The 18849-nt window shown below is 36.4% G+C and overlaps 1 protein-coding gene and 1 non-coding gene across 4 annotated transcripts in view; both read right to left on the bottom strand.

Annotated features, from left to right (window-relative positions):
• The window catches only part of DGKB (diacylglycerol kinase beta), a 645807-nt gene that overhangs the window by 289244 nt on the left and 337714 nt on the right, over positions 1-18849 (bottom strand). The gene's annotated exons all lie outside the window — the stretch shown is intronic.
• On the bottom strand, positions 15152-15226 carry TRNAT-CGU (transfer RNA threonine (anticodon CGU)). Its single transcript has one exon. It is a non-coding gene; the product is annotated as a tRNA-Thr (tRNA).

Genomic DNA, 18849 nt, shown 5'->3' with positions numbered 1-18849 from the left:
TCTTAAAAGATTTTAACTTTGTCTATATCTGTATTTTTATTCTCTCAATAACAATTGCATTATTTTTTGTATTTAATATGTTTAGAATCTGTAATTTAACAAAAAGGCATATGGAAAGTATTAGGATAGGCAAAACAAATTCTATATGCATACTTGATTTGGTGAGCACAAAACAGTTAAACAACAAAATCTTAGGTAGAATTTCTTTTTTAGATTAAAAAAAAGCCTTATTTCAACCACAAAAACCCCTGATAAGTATTTATTTATCACTATATTGGATGTCCTAAGAACTACATTAGACCAAGAAAAAATAAGATTTATATATTATAAAACAAGAAAAAACTATCATTATTTACAGATGGCATACTCTTTTGTACAGAACATCAACATAAATTAAGAACACAGGTTAGCCTGACCAGGCGGTAGCACAGTGGACAGAGTGTTGGCCTGGGATGCAGAGGGGACAGGTTTGAAACTCCATGGTCACCAGCTTGAGCACAGGGTCGCTGGGTTGAGTGTGTGATCATAGATATGACCCCATAGTCGCTGTCTTGAGCCCAAAGGTTGCTGTCTTGAAGTCCAAGGTCACTGACTTGAAGCCCAAAGTTTGCTGGCTTAAAGCCCAAAGGTTGCTGTCTTGAAGAGCAAGGTCGCTGGCTTGAGCCCAAAGTCACTAGCTCGAGTAAGGGTTCACTGGCTTACTTGAAACCCGCCAGTCAAGGCACATATGAGAAAACAGTCAATGAACACTAAGGTGCCACAATGAAGAACTGATGCTTCTCATCTCGCTCCCTTTCTGTCTGTGTATCCCTCTCTCTGTCTCTCTCTCTCTCTCTGTCTCCACCTTTCTCATTAAAAAAACAACTAAAAACACAGTTTAATGAGTTCTCCAGATATATTATATTACAAATAGTATAAAATTAACTATATTAAAACAAAGAAATAGAAAATTATCCCATTCACACCAACAATGACCAATATCAAGGGAAAAAGTACCAATGTAAGTATAGATACTACAGAAAAAGATGTTAATTATTGAAGGGCCCAGAAGGAGCATAAATCGATAGAGATGCAGAGCATCCTGAGCTGCACTGATGATTAACAGAGCGGGGGTTAGAGGATAGGAGGAGTGGTACCATTCATTCTGATCTTCAAAACTGGCAGAAGTGGCTGACCTTTTATGAAATACGTAAAAGTCCAACTCAGAACAGATTTAGTAAGAGCTAATCATCAGATCAGGAGCTTTCTTTCTATGGAAACTCAAAAAAGAACTGTGCAATTATATAATAGAGACACAGAGGTTTGTACTTAAGTAACAAATATTTAAATCAAACTTGTTACTGGAAAAATATGTAGAATAAAATTTTACATTTAATTTTTCATGGTTTTGGTGATACAGTAATTCCATCAGTCTCGCAGGGAAACACAACTTGCCTGAACCCTAATGTGAACCTTGAATTCTCAAGAGAACCTCAAGTATACAGTGCAGGCTTGGGAAGAGGAACCATTCACATTCTCCTTCAGAGTATTTAGACAGAGACCGACCTCCCTGAGAATGTCCTGACTTGGGTCTACAGAGGAAGATAGCAGTTGCTATGAAGGAAAGATACTCTCCCCATACCTGACAAGAGAGATGTCAACACTTTTCTTACAATTAAAGTATAGCATAGAACCAGAGTTGATGAAAGCAGGTCAAGGCTCCAGGACACAAGGAATCTAATACTGCACATGATACTAGGACATAAAGACACAAACCAAGGAAGCAATGGACTCAAACAAGGAAAGCAGAGGCTTGATCACAGCAAGGCTGGGTAGTAATCAAGGGCACATGATTTGCAATCTGACAACTAGCTTCAATAGTGCTATGCTCATGCCGTAACTATGCTGCTGTTCACTTCCTTGAAAAATAGAATACTCCATATCAACCTCCTGAGATTAATACTAATTTAATATCGTTCATGTGAGGATCTTTATGCTTTACCACTAAGCCTGACAGGAAACAAAACAAGGACAGTATTATCATTCTATTGGTTGGGTACCAGGCAAATAAAAGCTGCTACTGTAAGAGAAACCTATTATGGAAGAAATTGATGACATCTTAACACAAAACCAATTCACTTCCTTAAGTATAACTTGACTAGAAAGTATTTACAAAAATCAGGAGGTTAAAATGTGATAGCATTTCCATGATATTTTTAACTAGGCATAATTACTGCATTTGCAAAATAAATCTCAGTCAACACTCGGTATAATACTTACAGTGATTAAACTGAGGTTGGAAATGACCAATGTGGCTATGGTGAGATTCAGCCAATTTGCACTGGTTCAGCAGAACTGATAACTAACCTTTTGTTGAGTTTGGCAAACTGGTTGTTAAAATGGTACTTGTAATCGGGTTTCTCTCTAAGGTGGGCGCTTGGGCAGGTGCCCAATGTGCGAATTACAAATTTACATTTGTTACCCTTTCTTTTAAATACTTTATTCATTTTTGAAATGAGAGAGAGAGAGAGAGAGAGAGAGAGAGATGGGGGGAGGAAAAGGAAGCATGAACTCCCATATGCGTCTTGACCAGGCAAGCTCAGGGTTTTGAACTGGTGACCTCAGCATTCCAGGTCGATGCTTTATCCACTGTGCCACCACAGGTCAGGCTCCTTACTCTTTTTTTAATGTTCATCTGCACAACAGCGCATTCTAAGTGCTTAGAATAATGTTCATTTCGTCCACAGGTGAAAAATATTTGATGAAACTATGCCTGTAATATTTATTTATTCATTTCATAAAACTCATTATACCTTTGATGAAATACTACATTTTAATTCCCTCATGTTTGTTACTTCAGTAAACAAACATATAACATAAAGAGAAAAAGTGCCAAACAACCAGGGGGTGACCAGGCTGTCACTGGAAATATCTTAAATAACAGTTTTATTGTTTCTTGTCAAGTAATATTTAATATATTTCATTAATATTTTAAAACTTTTATAACACAATCTAGTTTTATGAACCTCTTTTATTGTTCTTATTTAAGTATTAAAGGCATGAAATAGTAAACTATCTTTGAGTATATCATTGGTTTTTTTTTTAATACTTAAAACAGTCATTAAGGCAGAGAACTGGTTGTTCAATTATTTGAATCCCATCACTGCAACATGGTGTAAGTACAAACAGCAAAATGAGGTGAGGTGGGATGAAAGAAGAAGAAGTGAAACAGGGAGAAATGGGGTTGAGATGGAGGAACAGGAGGAGGGGAATGGAGATTTAGAAAAGAAAATAATTTCTATGTGCTGTCTGTCGGTAGGAACGGGAGAACATATCAAAGGTGAGGGTAGAAATCAATGAACATATGAGACCGAGGTGGGGGCTCGGTCCTCCTGGAGGATATGACTGGACCAGACAGATGAATGGTTTATTAGAACTGAAAAATGGAACTAGGGTAATTTTCATGGGAAAATATACGAAAGTAAGGTTCTCTATAAAACTTTAAATTTAATAAATGTCAGCAGTGCCAATAATGCAGCAAATGCAATGTAGAAGGTCCAATTATAGTGTTTATCTCATTTAAATCTATAAGAAAACATATTGTAGAGAAAATACAGAAGGTTTATCAATTTATATAATTCAGTGTAAGATCTCAAATTGGAGCAGTCAAAACATAAACCAGAATGGGTCTATATGTAAATAGTTTATAGTCACATAGCTCGTGGTCTCAAAAGATAATTAATATTAATGGCTGATTTCAATATGTATTTCAAAGTGATACTATAAGTTCTATATATTTGCTACATCCTAGGTGACAAATTCACCGTAGAGTATTGCTACATTTCATCCTCCTGTCCCTCCTCCTTCTCCTTCCTACCTGTCTGTCTTCATTCTCTTTCTAAACATATATGTAGAAAAGTCCCTTAGGAATATTTCATCTGTTTTCTCTGCAAAGTATTGTTTCTAGAATTGTACATCTATCAGAGGTATGTTGGTTCAAATAGGGTAAAATTATGGCAGGGGCTCCTTGCTGACTTCCTGATATCTATTTATCTCCTCTTTTAACCAACAGAATTCTTATTTCATCTGGACAGCCATGTACTGAGGTAATAAACAAACAAACAAACAAAAATCCTAAATTCCCTGGGTACCTTTCTAGCTAGGAATGGTGATCAAGATATAGTTCTCCTTTCCAACACAACCACACTTGTAGGAAATGTTGTGGATGTAATTCCTAAAGGTACAGCAGGTAATTTGAAGACATGCGGATAAAAGACATTGCTGAGACTAGCAGGGAGAAAAAAAAAGGAATCTGGTCCTTTAAAACATCTGGATGCCTGAAATAGCTGTGCACTTCCTCCAGATGTGCTACTAACTGAAAAAGAAGCCCCTGACTTGTAACTGTTATTGCACGGCGCAGCCAAACAATCTTAACTGAAACATCAGTGATCACTTCCCAGCATCTCTTCCCTCTGAAAACAGAAACGTAGGGATCTGCAAAATTCTGCCGTAATGATTTCTGAGAAATAGTTCACTCAATCATTTTTCTTTAAGCCTAAAATTTCAAAACTTTATAGTTGTGCAGAGCTGTATAATTTCTAAAGGCTTTCCTGGCAAATTATGTATTTTGAACTCAATACTTTTGCTAAATTAGATAATCGGCCCCCTTTTTTTGGACAGAAGCAGGGCAGATATCATTATATTTCAGAAATAAAAAATATATCTATTTCAGTTGAAGGGACTCCTGTGAGGTCGCGAAGCTGGCCGGAAGGGCAGCTAACTTGAATCTTTTGTCTCTCAATCCATGATTTGGGTTGCGACTCCATCATTTTCCCCAGTAATATGGATATTTCACTTGATGTTTATTTTGAGGATATTAATGTTAATAAAGTAGTCTAACATTAATTGCATTTGGATGCCATTATAATACCAAATTTCTTAAAATAATAAATGTTTTCCAACAAATCAGGAGCAGCTGCTTGTGTCCATAGTTTTTATTTAAATAATGATGTATTTGCTAGAAAACAAAATGATGTTGATCAGTTCTTGTTAAATAATAAGTAACATTTGGGCTTATACTTTGTTCTCAAGAATAAAAATACATTTATTATCTTTTCCTGTAATCATAGTCTTTAAAGAGAATAAAATCTAAGTCAGTAGATCAAGTCCATAATTAGAGACTCCTAATTTACCTAATTTAAATTAGAAGAATATGAGTCCAAAGTCCTTCAGCAAAAATACCTCGTACCTCAACGCCACAATGAATATCATACAAAGTGACCACAGAAATCCCATATCGGTAAACTAGTACTTTAAAGAGGATAAAGGTCTATGACATCATCCTCATGAATGAATAATGTTGGTAAGTGAATTTGCAAAAGCCTTCAGAGATAAAATAACTTTGCTTCTAATGTAATACATGAATTAAGATCTAATCATGTATTTAAAAAATTAAACTTACAAGGGAAAGGTGTTACTGTTAGTCTGTTTTTACTATCCCTGAACAGGGCTGTAAACAGGCTATTATAGACCTTTCTATGAGCAGCAAAGAAAGAAGAAACATTTCAACCTGTTGAAATGATTGTACTGAAGGAGCAGTCCTGCTGGAGGTCAAAGAGGGAGCTACAGTCTGGGCAGAAGGGATGGTTTCAATGGAAAGTCAAGAGGGAAAATAACACTGAAAGAATATATATCAAGGATTGTTTCAGTAATATTCAACATAGTTGGTCACAGTTTTCCAACCTGAAGATGAAGGACTAATCTTTATCCAAAGAAAAGTATCTTGCCGTTAGGCTTTTTTGAAAAATAGGTAAATAAAGTTATAGTGGTTATTAGTGTGATGTGGATTACACAGATGCAGAGAAGTAATAAATATTAGAAGTGTTACTTTCATCTATGCCTCCCACAAGTCATGAACTCTTGTGAAGTGATCCTGGGAAGTCCATAATAATAGTGGTAATAAAATCTGAAACACCAAGGTATCAACCACATGCCTTTCTTTTTTTTTATTTTATTTTATTTTATTTTTTTAATTCATTTTAGAAAGAAGAGAGAGAGAGAGAAGGGGGGAGGAGCAGGAAGCATCAACTCCCATATGTGCCTTGACCAGGCAAGCCCAGGGTTTCAAACCGGCAACCTCAGCATTTCCAGGTCGATGCTTTATCCACTGTGCCACCACAGGTCAGGCCACACATGCCTTTCTTGAACAGTTATTACCCATGAAGCAGTACTATGTGTTGTACAGAAAACATTATAGTGGCAGGCTGTTACAACCTATAACCCCTAGATGTCATAATGTACACAACTCTTTGTGATAGAACATAAACTGTTAACCCATAAGAACTGGCAGCTTCCTCCTTCTCATCGCCCACTTAATTTCATTCTCTTCCTCTATTTGCTGCAAAAAGAAAGTTCAGATGACTTTTGGGCTGATTATCTAGAGAAAAGCAGTATAAGAAAAAGAATTACACCTCCTTCATGAGGTATGGGGAAAAGAGTCAGACTGAAGAATCAAAGAGTGGAATGGTGATTGTCAGTAACTAAGGAGAGGGGGAAATGGGGAGTTATGGTTTGAAGGGCATAAAAGTTCAATATAACAAAATGAATAACCTCTAGAGACCTGCTATACTTTATCCACATAAGCAGTAATATATTATACACTCAAAATTTTGTTAAGAGGATAGATCTCATGTTAGTGTTCTTTCCACGATGTAATATGATAAAATAATAAAATGAAATGAAGTAAAAATAAAATTACAATCCCCGGAGAGCTGCTTACTGAAAAGGAATATCATTTATCTGGAACATGCCCTTGTGGGGCTGTGTCAACAAAAAGAGAGAAAATATATATACAGCAACATAATGGGAGAGAAAACAATGGGATGTGTTGAAACTGGAGAGTTTAGAGTTGAAAACAGACTGAAAATAGTAATATAACTTGTTGTGTTCAAGGGAAATATGAGTACAGATGAAAGGCTGGGCCATCCTTTAAATTCAACTTTACTCCAAAATAAGAATTCAAAGGTTATTTCTTTTTTTTTTTTTTTTTTTTTGTATTTTTCTGAAGCTGGAAACGGGGAGAGACAGTCAGACAGACTCCTGCATGCGCCCGACCGGGATCCACCCGGCACGCCCACCAGGGGCGAAGCTCTGCCCACCAGGGGGCGATGCTCTGCCCCTCCGGGGCGTCGCTCTGCCGCGACCAGAGCCACTCTAGCGTCTGGGACAGAGGCCAAGGAGCCATCCCCAGCGCCCGGGCCATCTTTGCTCCAATGGAGCCTCGGCTGCGGGAGGGGAAGAGAGAGACAGAGAGGAAGGAGGGGGTGGGGATGGAGAAGCAAATGGGCGCTTCTCCTATGTGCCCTGGCCGGGAATCGAACCCGGGTCCCCCGCATGCCAGGCCGACTCTCTACCGCTGAGCCAACCGGCCAGGGCAGGTTATTTCTTCATAAGCAGTTTAGGTATTTTATTTTTATGTTTCAATATAATTTTGAAATACCGTACTTAAAAATGTTACTCTGCGAAACCTCCTTCTTTGAACATTTGTTTTTCAGGATGAAATTTCCTAGAAGAAATGAACTTCAGAAGAGTCTCCTTAGAATAGAACTGAGTATTTATAACTTTTTGGTTTTGGAAGTGCTAATCGAACCATCTCTTGACAAATATGTGGGCCAACTGCCTGAGCTGAAAGTACAGTTTTCCATAGTTGTTCTAGACCTGATGTGTTTCCAGGCTTAATCTTTGGCTGACGTCATCCTCTGGGTTCTAATTTTGGTTTGGAATGAGCTCAAGCCTCTATATTAGTGGACCCATAGTGTTCACAGACTTTGGTGTTTTGGATATATTAGACATTATCACTCTTTTCACGCCTATGTAGGTGGTCTCATCCACCACACACATACATACCCACACATACCCACACGCACGCACACATGAAGCTATCCAAAGGGACTTTCCAACATACTGTCATCAAACCTAACATATAATGTTTCCCAACATACTGTCTCCCCTGTAACAACAGAGGTTTCCATCCTTCATGCTTAAACCATTTCCTACAACGGTTCTTGGATCCTATCCCTTCTCAGTCTCTTAGGAACCACAGCTCATCAGGCATCAATAGCCTTCCTCTTCTGGATTTCATCCTCTCCCTCTCTACGGGCTCTTTTTTCTTAACATTAAAATATGAATAGCATAAACAAAAATCCCTTAACCTCCTGTGCCTGGAAATTATGGCCCCTTTCTTTCTATCTTTCACCTGGCCTTCTTAACGATCCCAACCAGAATACATAACGTCAGCTTCTCTAACACACTGCAGTCGCCCCTTCTACTTCCCTGCTTAAAATTATGACTCTGATTTCTCTCTTTGCTTCCATTCCTCACTCTCACTCCCTTTCCTACTGCAGCACGAAGAGTAATGTATCATTCCATTATAAAATTACATTCTCGCCCGACCAGGTGGTGGCGCAATGAATAGAGCCTCGGATTGGGATATGGAGGACTCAGGTTCGAGACCCCGAGGTCGCCAGCTTGAGCGCGGGCTCATCTGGTTTGAGCAAAATTCACCAGCTTGGACCCAAGGCCGCTGCCTCGAGCAAGGGGTTACTCGGTCTGCTGAAGGCCCACGGTCAAGGCACATATGAGAAAGCAGTTAATGAAAAACTAAGGTGTCGCAATGTGCAATGAAAAACTAATGATTGATGCTTCTTATATCTCCGTTCCTGTCTGTCTGTCCCTGTCTATCCTTCTCTCTGGCTCTCTCTCTTTGAAAAAACAAAAACAAAACTACATTCTCAATCTCTTGGCAATTGTCAATTTATTCTCCTGCCTTCCTTTCTTCATTCCCTTTCTCCTTCCTCCCAATATTCTCTAGCCTTGCCTTGGATCAGACCAATGCCTGGTGTCCTCCTATTTTTCAATCCACTCTACCTCAGTTTACTTGGCAAGCAACTCCTCTTCTACCAACTCTTCAGAAATGGCCCTCCTTGGGATTCCGCTCTCATACTCCTTTTTTTTTTTTTTTTTTTTTTTTTAATCTACATAAGGGGATCTGAAAAGAAATTGCCTGTAGTCATGTTAGGAAGAGGAGATTTGATTCTAAAAATAAGAAACCACAAAAATGATTTAAACAGGGCATTTTATTTACATTTTGTAACAAAAACTTAAATACTATATAGATGATTTACTTGGTGGGCTCAGTATTGGGGAGATATAAAATAACTGCAGAATTATAAAATCCAATTCAATATCTGCAGCCTTGACTTGTCTCTTCATACTCAGTTCCATGTTTCCAAACCCATGTTTTATATTGGCATACAGGTGTCATGCTGAAAAGATAAATTCAACTCATCTTCTCCCCAGAAGTAGATCCCTTCTCAAAATTATTATCTCTATCACTGTTGCTATCATCCATCTCCTTGCTACCCAGGTTCAGAATTCAAGTTATTTCTGATTTTTCCATTTTCTCCCACATATACTTACAACCGGTGCTATCAATATACTTGATCATTTATATTTCTATTGCTCTTGCCTTAGTGTAGGTCTGATCACATCCCACCTAAACGACTAAAGGGTGCACCAAATGGTTTTTCCTTTTAATAAAATGAAACAATAATATAGCCCATCCCAAGTAACATTGTTCATTTAAACTTGGTAACTATTTGGTGCCATCAAAGTTCCAAGTCTAGGGCTTAGATTTTAAGGACTTCAATCTTCTGGCCACCCTACCATTGAAAACTTACCTGCCTAAAAACTATATTCAAATATTTGCAAATATTTAAATATATGTGGTATATTTCTGTTCTGACAATTCATCTGTTTATAACTAACAAATATCTAAATATTATAAATACTATATAAAGTAATTCCACTAACACAAAACTGTTTTGAGTACCCCTATAATTATAAGACCTTTAAAATTAAGATAAACTTGTCACATCAAAAAGTAGCAGGTGCCAAGAAATTTAGATCATTTTGACATTTCACATTCAATACTGAGAAAAATAATAATTTTTACATATTTATGGTACATGAAAATAAAATAGCTTAACTTGAATAGTTGAAATAATAAAATAATATTTAATTATACTGTTTGTATGTTGCACTGAACAGTAATAACCACATTCAAATTTTGCAAGTGGTAAAACTATTAAGGTAAGTTATTTAGACATAACCATTTCTCAATACATCTATTTTGAATGCTTAATCTATACAAACTTTTAGAGGTATATTTGCCTGGGTTCCTATTTATGATAAAATATTTTATACAAATGTTTTTAGCAAGATGGTTGTAAAATTAGGCACAAAATAAATGTTCAATTCTGTTGACTCAAATAAATTATGGGTTGAAATGGAGTTTCATGTTTCTGTTGTTATTTGAAAACTTAAGAGACAGTAACTCTTGATAAGTCAATAGGTACTAATACTTTAAAGCCCTCTAGCATTCTGGACTTACATAAAAATTTCTCCCATATAAAACTATTACTTTGCACTCTAAGAAGAAATAATTAATATTCACAGAATTATATATGATGGCTATGTACACGTCAGAATAATTAAACAGAAATGTGATCTGAACTGACAAAATCCAATTTAAGATCATAGACACATAAAGGGACAAGAGATTTTATTTATTTTGGCACCAATATATTACATTCTCAATCTCTTTGAAACTGTTATGAACTTTGAAAGTTTAAAATACATGAAAATGTTCTTCAACTCAAATGATCAAATCCTTTTGTTTAGAGCAGCTGTATAACTAAAGTGTACTGTCTTAAGAAAGTTCTCTTTAAAATTATGTTTTCTATAACATTAATTTACTAGCTCAGTTAGTATTTTTCATTTTATATTAATGTAATAGTTTCATTTACTTATTGTTTTATAAAATGATCAAAATTTAGGTGTCTGATTAAATGTGTCAAAAGCAAGAGAAAATGTCTGACCAGGCAGTGGCACAGGGGATAGAGTGTCAAACTGGGACTCAGAGAGCCCAGGTTCAAAACCCTGAGGTTGCTGGTTTAAGTGCAGGCTCATCCGGCCTGAGTGCGGGGTCATTGGCTTGAACCCAAGGTCACTGGCTTGAGCAAGGGGTCACTCACTCTGCTGTATCCCCTCCCTTGGTCAAGGCACATATGAGAAAGCAATCAATGAACAATGAAGGAGTTGCAACAAAGAATTGATGCTTCTCATCTTTCTCCCTGCCTGTCTGTCTGTCCCTCTCTCTGTCTCTTTCTCTGTCTCTGTCACAAAAAACAAACAAAAAAACAAAAACAAACAAAACTTGAAAAGATTTATATTTAATGCTTTTAATGGATTTTTTTCCGGTGTTAATTGAAGCTCCACTATCCAAAAAACTTTAAAAAAAAATACTCAGTTTTTGCAAATATAATAAAAACATAATCTAAACTTTGGTTTATATATCTTTACAAATAAGCAACATATATAGAAATAGTTTCCACTTAAGAATTACAACCACCTTAAATCAGTATCACATATAAAATATTATAAGCCACTTCGGACTGAAATGTTTTGTTAGGCAAAACATCGCAGACTCTCTGCCATCAAAAATGCAAAGTGAATGAAAGAATAAAAGCGCCTATGACTTTTTAAAGATATTCAAAATTATACATTTGTAAAATACTACTTTGCTTCAATGCTTTAGTTAAATCAGTTTATGTACGTCAAAGTATATGCCACACTTTTGCTCTAATGCGAGAATAAAATACAGACTAAATCAGTATCTAATACTACCAGTATTTGCAGGCCTCATGGATATGGTTGATATGGTTTCATGATAAACTTATGTCTTACTGGTTCAAAAAGAGATGCTCTTGAAAAAGACAAAGGCAGCCTGAACAAGCGGTGGTGCAATGAATAGAGCATTGGACTGGGACGCGGAGGATCCAGGTTCAAAACCCTGAGGTTATCAGCTTGAGTGTGGACTCATCTGGTTTGAGCAAGGCTCACCAGCTTGAGCCCAAGGTCACTGGCTTGAGGAAGGGGTCACTCGCTCTGCTGTAGCCCCCCGCTCAAGGAACATATGAGAAAGCAATCAATGAACAACTACGGTGCTGCAACAAAGAATTAATGCTTCTCATCTCTCTCCCTTCCTGTCTGTCTGTCTCTGTCTGTCACAAAACAAACAAACAAACAAAAAGAAATGAAAACCCCCACAACCAAAAAGAAAAAAAAAGAAAGAAGACAAAGGCATTAAGGGGTAGTTTAAATCAAATTTGATAGTATTATTGATACCTACCATAATCAAATTATTTATTTTTGTCATTTAAATGAAAAGTCCTAATGTATTCCTTTTACATTTCAGGTTGATCTATGAGCCTCTAAATGTATTGGCTACTAATTAGTGGAACCATAGAATTCAGAGACAAATCCTTCCTGATACACACAATGGAAAGGAATTTAATAAGTAAATACCTAAGAATCTATAATACCATTACACAAAGAGAACTATAATAATGGTCAAACAAATGGCTATTAAAAAATGCACCATTTGTCACTAGATGCACTGCCATTATAACAAGAAACCTTTTGTGCTTTAAAAGGGTATGTTTCTCTCAGTAAAATATTTATGCTTTTAGAAATTACCACACCATATAGCTCATCCACAACAATTTCACTGTTATTGCATAAAATTGTAAATTATTTCTTTTAAATTATTAATGCAATGGAAAAACAGAATTTTCAGACTTTTGAAAGGACAGACTTTTGAAAGGACAGCAAAATAGATGGAAAAAAACAAGATGACAATTTCAGCATTTAAAATCTACACATGATAATTCAAACAAATGTTATGACATTTAAAATAATGAAAGCCTTCATTTATTCTACTATCTGGTATGAGTTCTATTTCACATATAAGGAGTCAGAACAGATGTCCAAATATTATAATGCCAAAAGAAAGTTAGGGCATATCTTGATTAATACCCTCAGAGCAGCCTGCCTGTAGTGTCTCTTTAAAACTGGCATACAGTACCTCAAAACAACTATTCAAAATTCATTCTGGGAAATATAGCTAGAAAAAGCATTTCCAGACAAAAAAGAAAACAATAAAGCTCAGAATAACCCTTTTAGCAATGTGAGTTGTATATTATTGACAGACCATTGCAATCAGCAAATGATTAATTGCAAATTTTTTGCTAAATTGACAAAAAAAATCAGACAAGCTTCAGGCTACTGGTAAAGAGGAAAAACAAGTTAAAAATGATTGGAGACTTTTTGTAGTGAATTCAAATCAATATGCTTGTTGACTACACACTGGAATAACGACTTCCTTAAATAGAAGAGGCTCCCATTATTGCAACATTCAAATTAATATTTAATTTACTTATGTACATTTTAAAAATTTACTAAAGTAGCATTTTTTTCCTACTTTTAACAAATAAATACTCTATGTTTCATCAAACATGTGCATAAGATTTGTATTTTGACTTCAAAAGTAAATTATAGAAGCAATGTCCATATGGGTAAACTTATATAAGTTGCGCTTGAAACAATTTGTTCTTAGGATTTTAATGATAAACCTCAGAGAAATACAAAAGGTGATAAGACAGTAAGATGGATGAGTATCATTTCTTAATTACAAGTGGCTTTTTCTTTGAAAATATAGAATCTTTTCCTATTCTTTTACTCTGATCAGAGTATTTCAAGCAAAACAAAACAAAACAACAACAACAAAAACAAGTATGGTGGAGTGGATATGTATTACAATAAACACTTTGTTCAACATGACCATTTTTATCCAACTAACTTTTAAGTCATTTCCTGAATAACTATTTATTGAGCACCTACTATGTGTTAGGTTCCAAGTTGAAGAATTAAATAAAACATAGGCTTGCACTTAGGAAACTCACAGTTATAAATACCTTCTGCCCTCTCTTATTTTATCTGAAATTTCTGGAGATGTATCGGTTTTAAAGTGACAGGGATCATATTGTGAAGTTTTGAAAACAGCAGAAGCAATAGCTTTTGCAGTAAAACTAAAAATAACTGAAAGTGGAGTTCCTTTAGATATTGTAGTAATTTAATTACTACTAAAAACTCTGTTGGTAATTATGCTGTGCCAGATTCTGGTAAGATTTCAAAAATCAATATCCCTAACAAAAATGTATTTAAAAAAATATGTGAGGATGCTTCAAGATGTAGATTGTGTAAGGTGGGAGAGTGGTTAATAAAATGGAAATGTTAGTTTTCGACACAAGCCCTCCAATTTGATGCTGCATTATACTTATGGGAAACAACGCCAAATTCTGAACTCCATTCCCCACATCACAGAGAATGTCTCTCTTGGCCCGTCTGTGCTCCTGAGAACTTCAAACCGAATGTCATTATACTCCTTACTACACATCCAGTTAGGCATAAGTTAGCATAAAGAGCCTTTGCCACATAACCCAGAGAACTCCAGATGACCCAGAGCTAGCAGACAAGAACTGAAACTTGGCTGGATCACCAATAATAACTTACTGAATAATAACTTACTAAAGTTATTGAAGGTTGAATAGTATTCGACATGTAACTGAACAAACTGAGGTACAACAATGTTAAGTAAGTAGTGCAATATTGCAAAACCGGTATCTTGCTTCAACAGATATTCAAATCCAGTTCAATTGCCTCCCTCTGATCTCAGAGATGGCTGGTTATCTTACACATGCAATACTATCGGGACTGAAAGAAATGTCATAATCGGCAGGTGCCACTCAGGGAAGGACGGCTGATATTCTACTACTACTAAAACTCTCAATAAAAGTGTTGTTACACATTTAAATTTATTAATAAAATCACACATTTACTATGTTTTTACTTATTTTAGATTTTTATGTGCCATTTGTATTGATTAAATTCTTTTTTTTTTTTTTTTTTGTATTTTTCTGAAGCTGGAAATGGGGAGAGACAGTCAGACAGACTCCCGCATGCGCCCGACCGGTATCCACCCGGCACGCTCACCAGGGGTGACGCTCTGCCCACCAGGGGGCGATGCTCTGCCCCTCCGGGACGTCGCTCTGCCGCAGCCAGAGCCACTCTAGCGCCTGGGGCAGAGGCCAAGGAGCCATCCCCAGCGCCCGGGCCATCTTTGCTCCAATGGAGCCTTGGCTGCGGGAGGGGAAGAGAGAGACAGAGAGGAAGGAGGGGGGGGGTGGAGAAGCAAATGGGCGCTTCTCCTATGTGCCCTGGCCGGAATCGAACCCGGGTCCCCCGCACACGAGGCCGATGCTCTACCACTGAGCCAACCAGCCAGGGCCTGTATTGATTAAATTCTTAAATTTTAAAAATACACGAGGAAAATAATTCACTATTCTCTCTTAAGGGTTTAAACCCAGTTTAGGAATACGTTCCATTTCAAAAGATATGTCATTTATATCTTCTCCTTAATTTGTTAAAGGTATCTTTTAAAGCAAACAAACATTGTCTTAGTGAAGCAAATTTGCCACCTTACACATTCACCTTAACAGGTCTGTTACACTTGCTTAAGTCTCATTAAAATATATTCACAAACTTCAGTGTGCTCCATTTTTAAAAATTTCTCCCCGAAGGATCTATCAATATAGCCAACTTAATTAACACAGTATTATAAAACCATAGCAATACAAATTTAAACAGCACAAATAACAAGCCATGAATTTTTAAAAATTTGAATGAATTTTTAGAGACTCAAGCTCAGAGATTCAGAGAATTAAGTAACCTGTTAAAATGGTAGTGCTGACCCAGGAGTAAAGCAAGTCTTCTAAATTAAAAAGTAAATACCTTCTTATGTTTAGTTAGACCATACAAATTTAGAGTTATTGAAGATAATTTTTGTCTCAAAATGTGTACTATTCACTCAGTGAGTCCTAGAATTTATCCATAAGCAATTGTCACCTTTTTGCTGGAAAGGATATATACAACCCAACCAATTTGGATTGTACAGTGAAAAAATATACATTGCAACGGACTGAAAATGTCAGAACTATTAATTATCTGGTAGAGTAATATACTAGTTTACTTACTTTAAATTCACTAATTGATCTCATGTGGAAAATAGATAATAATTGGTAGGAAAAAGGAGGGATCATCTGGAAATGAAGCTAGAGAAAAAAAGACATTGTGTTTAAATATGAAGGGCTTTAAAAATATGAGAATAAAGGTTTTAATTCAATTTGATTGAAAACTGTTTGTGAACAGAGAGAGAAAAACGGAATTTCTTAGAGATGAGCTTCATTGTAAAAAGACAACACTGATGCTGTTTTGAAAAACTTACATTACTCCATAAATAAAAGTCTTTTACATAGGTTTCTGCAATGGTAACATGCCCAAATATGCCCCCAAAATATTTATGCTCAAACTTATTTTCTGTCCTGTTTATTGATTTTTGCCCAGAAATATAACTCAGTTTACTCAGGGCTGGCCTCTCCAAGTTGTTCGAGCCAGAGAATTACCAGCTTTGGTGGAAACAAGTCTGTATTTGATTAAATATATTTTACTTAAATGAGAATCATTTTATTAAATTGGGTGTACACTCGAGGCAAAAATTAGTTTACTGCCTGTGGTATCCTTAGTATATGGCAGTGGTTTTCAAATGTTAGTGTGAATAAGAGTAACTATTAGATTTATTCAGTGGGTCTGCCATGGGTCAAAAATCTGTATTTCAGTGGTTTCTGATGCAAATGGCCGAAGACTATCCTTCAAAATTTTACACTGTGCAATAAGAATGATATTGAAGACAATTTTACAATAGAATTGCAAGACAGTGAGAGACCAGAGGGCCAAGTCCAGTTAGAAAACCTTTACAAAAGTGCAAAGGAGAGCCAGCACAGGCCTGGTCTAGACAGTGGCACGGAGGACAAAAAGGAGAGGAGAAATGGAAGGCAAACCAGCTATTAACCAGTTCCAGAAACTGTTCTCCATTAAAGCTGCCTTTAAAAAAAGAAAATGAAAACGCACTGTTGTAAGCACTAAAACAAACACAACCAAAAAGATGTTTTCTTAACTGGGAAATTATGATGTGCAGTTATGTTTGGTATCTAAATGCAAATTTTGCATGTCGGCTTCATTTATGGAAAAACCGAAAACAACCATAATATACTATATCATAGGAGAAACAAACTAGCTGTACTTGGCATAGCAATGATGAGCCCTTTAAATTAAATCTTTATGCAGATTCTATTTTATACTCCAAACTTTTCATGGAGCCTTGTGTAATTCTGCTGTGTAAACCAACAAATAGAGATGCTCTGTGTATTGAGTAGCCTGTTTGGGTACCAGCTGGCTTGGCTGCATGCCTTTCTAATGGTAATGAAGTCACACAGCTGCTAGGACAATCAGCTGGAGTTCAGATTATCACTAGCTAAATGGATATCCATTGACTAGCTTCTTATCCGGACTCATTAAAGTTCAGTATTGACGAATGAAGAGTGACTTAGAGGTTTACAGCTAAGAGGCATCTAGAAATAAACTTGTTGCCTTTTCTTTCCCTATAGCTTTTCCTTGCGATTCAAAGACCATCATTCATCTATTTGAGATGTGTGATTACTAATGCACTGTTCAATTTGAAGCACTCTTCCACTACTGTATTTAAAGTGACTGAATGTTCTAAAGCCAGTAGTCACATGCATCAATAAGTTGTCAGAATATGAAACCAAAAAATTACCAGAGAATATTATTTTCCTTTAAACCAAATAAAAATAGACATGATTCCCATGAAAATTTATCGTTGACTTAAATTTAATTTTTACTTTGGAGACACTTACTTATAGGTATTCTAGTGCAGTGGTCCCCAACCCCCGGGCCGCAGACCGGTACCAGTCCGTGGGCCATTTGGTACTGGTCCACAGAGAAAGAATAAATAACTTACATTATTTCTGTTTTATTTATATTTAAGTCTGAACAATGTTTTATTTTTTAAAAAATGACCAGATTCCCTCTGTTACATCCGTCTAAGACTCACTCTTGAGGCTTGTCTCGGTCACGTGATACATTTATCCGTCCCACCCTAAAGGCCGGTCCATGAAAATATTTTCTGACATTAAACCGGTCCTGGCCCAAAAAAGGTTGGAGACCACTGGATAATTTTCAAGATTTGACTCTATCTACACTAGGTCAATATGTCACTGACTACTAAATAATTCCTCTCAACAAATTATGTAAATTGTGAAACTTGGTAAATTCTATAATCATCCCTTACACATGATTAAACTTTTCCAATCCCTCAAAATAACAAAGACTATGGTCAATACTCTTTGGTCTGTAAAGGTCTGAAGCAGAGAACAACCCTGCACACGATGGTGAAGCTGTCCAATGGTCTTTCGCCCCATGATGCTGACAATGCCTGGAGCTCAGGCATATTCTATTCATTTCATTAAATCAAATTTTTTCTTTCACTTTGTTTCAAGATCACCGAAACTTACTTTCCATACTCATCCTCATTTCCCCTTATCTTGAAAACTACCTTTCACCTCTCACAGGTTTATTTCTTTGTGAAGATTTTGAAACTGTTTACTCCATGCTGTCCAATTTTTGCCTCCAAGTCAATTTAAAATTGTCTCTGAATCATATATGTGTTAAATTATTTGTCTTACACTTTGATGAAATCTCCCATAGAGTCTTTGTCCTTTAGAAACAGAAAACACACTTTAGCAGACCTTTCTCAAGAAACTCTGGAAGAACGAAGTGTTGTGGCGGAACAAATGTGAATGACACTCCAATACCCAGGTTATCTGCTTCTTTACAATGTCCTTGTATAAATTCCCTATCCCCTCTCTTGATTTGCAGTGTACATATCTAATTTCCAGGTCTCTTTACTGCTGGTTCTAAAGAGAGCAACATCTTACCTTACCAGCACTGTCATTTAAAATGCTTTGTCTGGCCTGACCTGTGGTGGCGCAGTGG

Source organism: Saccopteryx leptura, chromosome 12 (assembly GCF_036850995.1).
Source record: "Saccopteryx leptura isolate mSacLep1 chromosome 12, mSacLep1_pri_phased_curated, whole genome shotgun sequence".
Taxonomy (NCBI): domain Eukaryota; kingdom Metazoa; phylum Chordata; class Mammalia; order Chiroptera; family Emballonuridae; genus Saccopteryx; species Saccopteryx leptura.
Note: the sequence above shows the minus strand (reverse complement) of the source record. Positions and strands in the feature narration are given on the sequence as shown.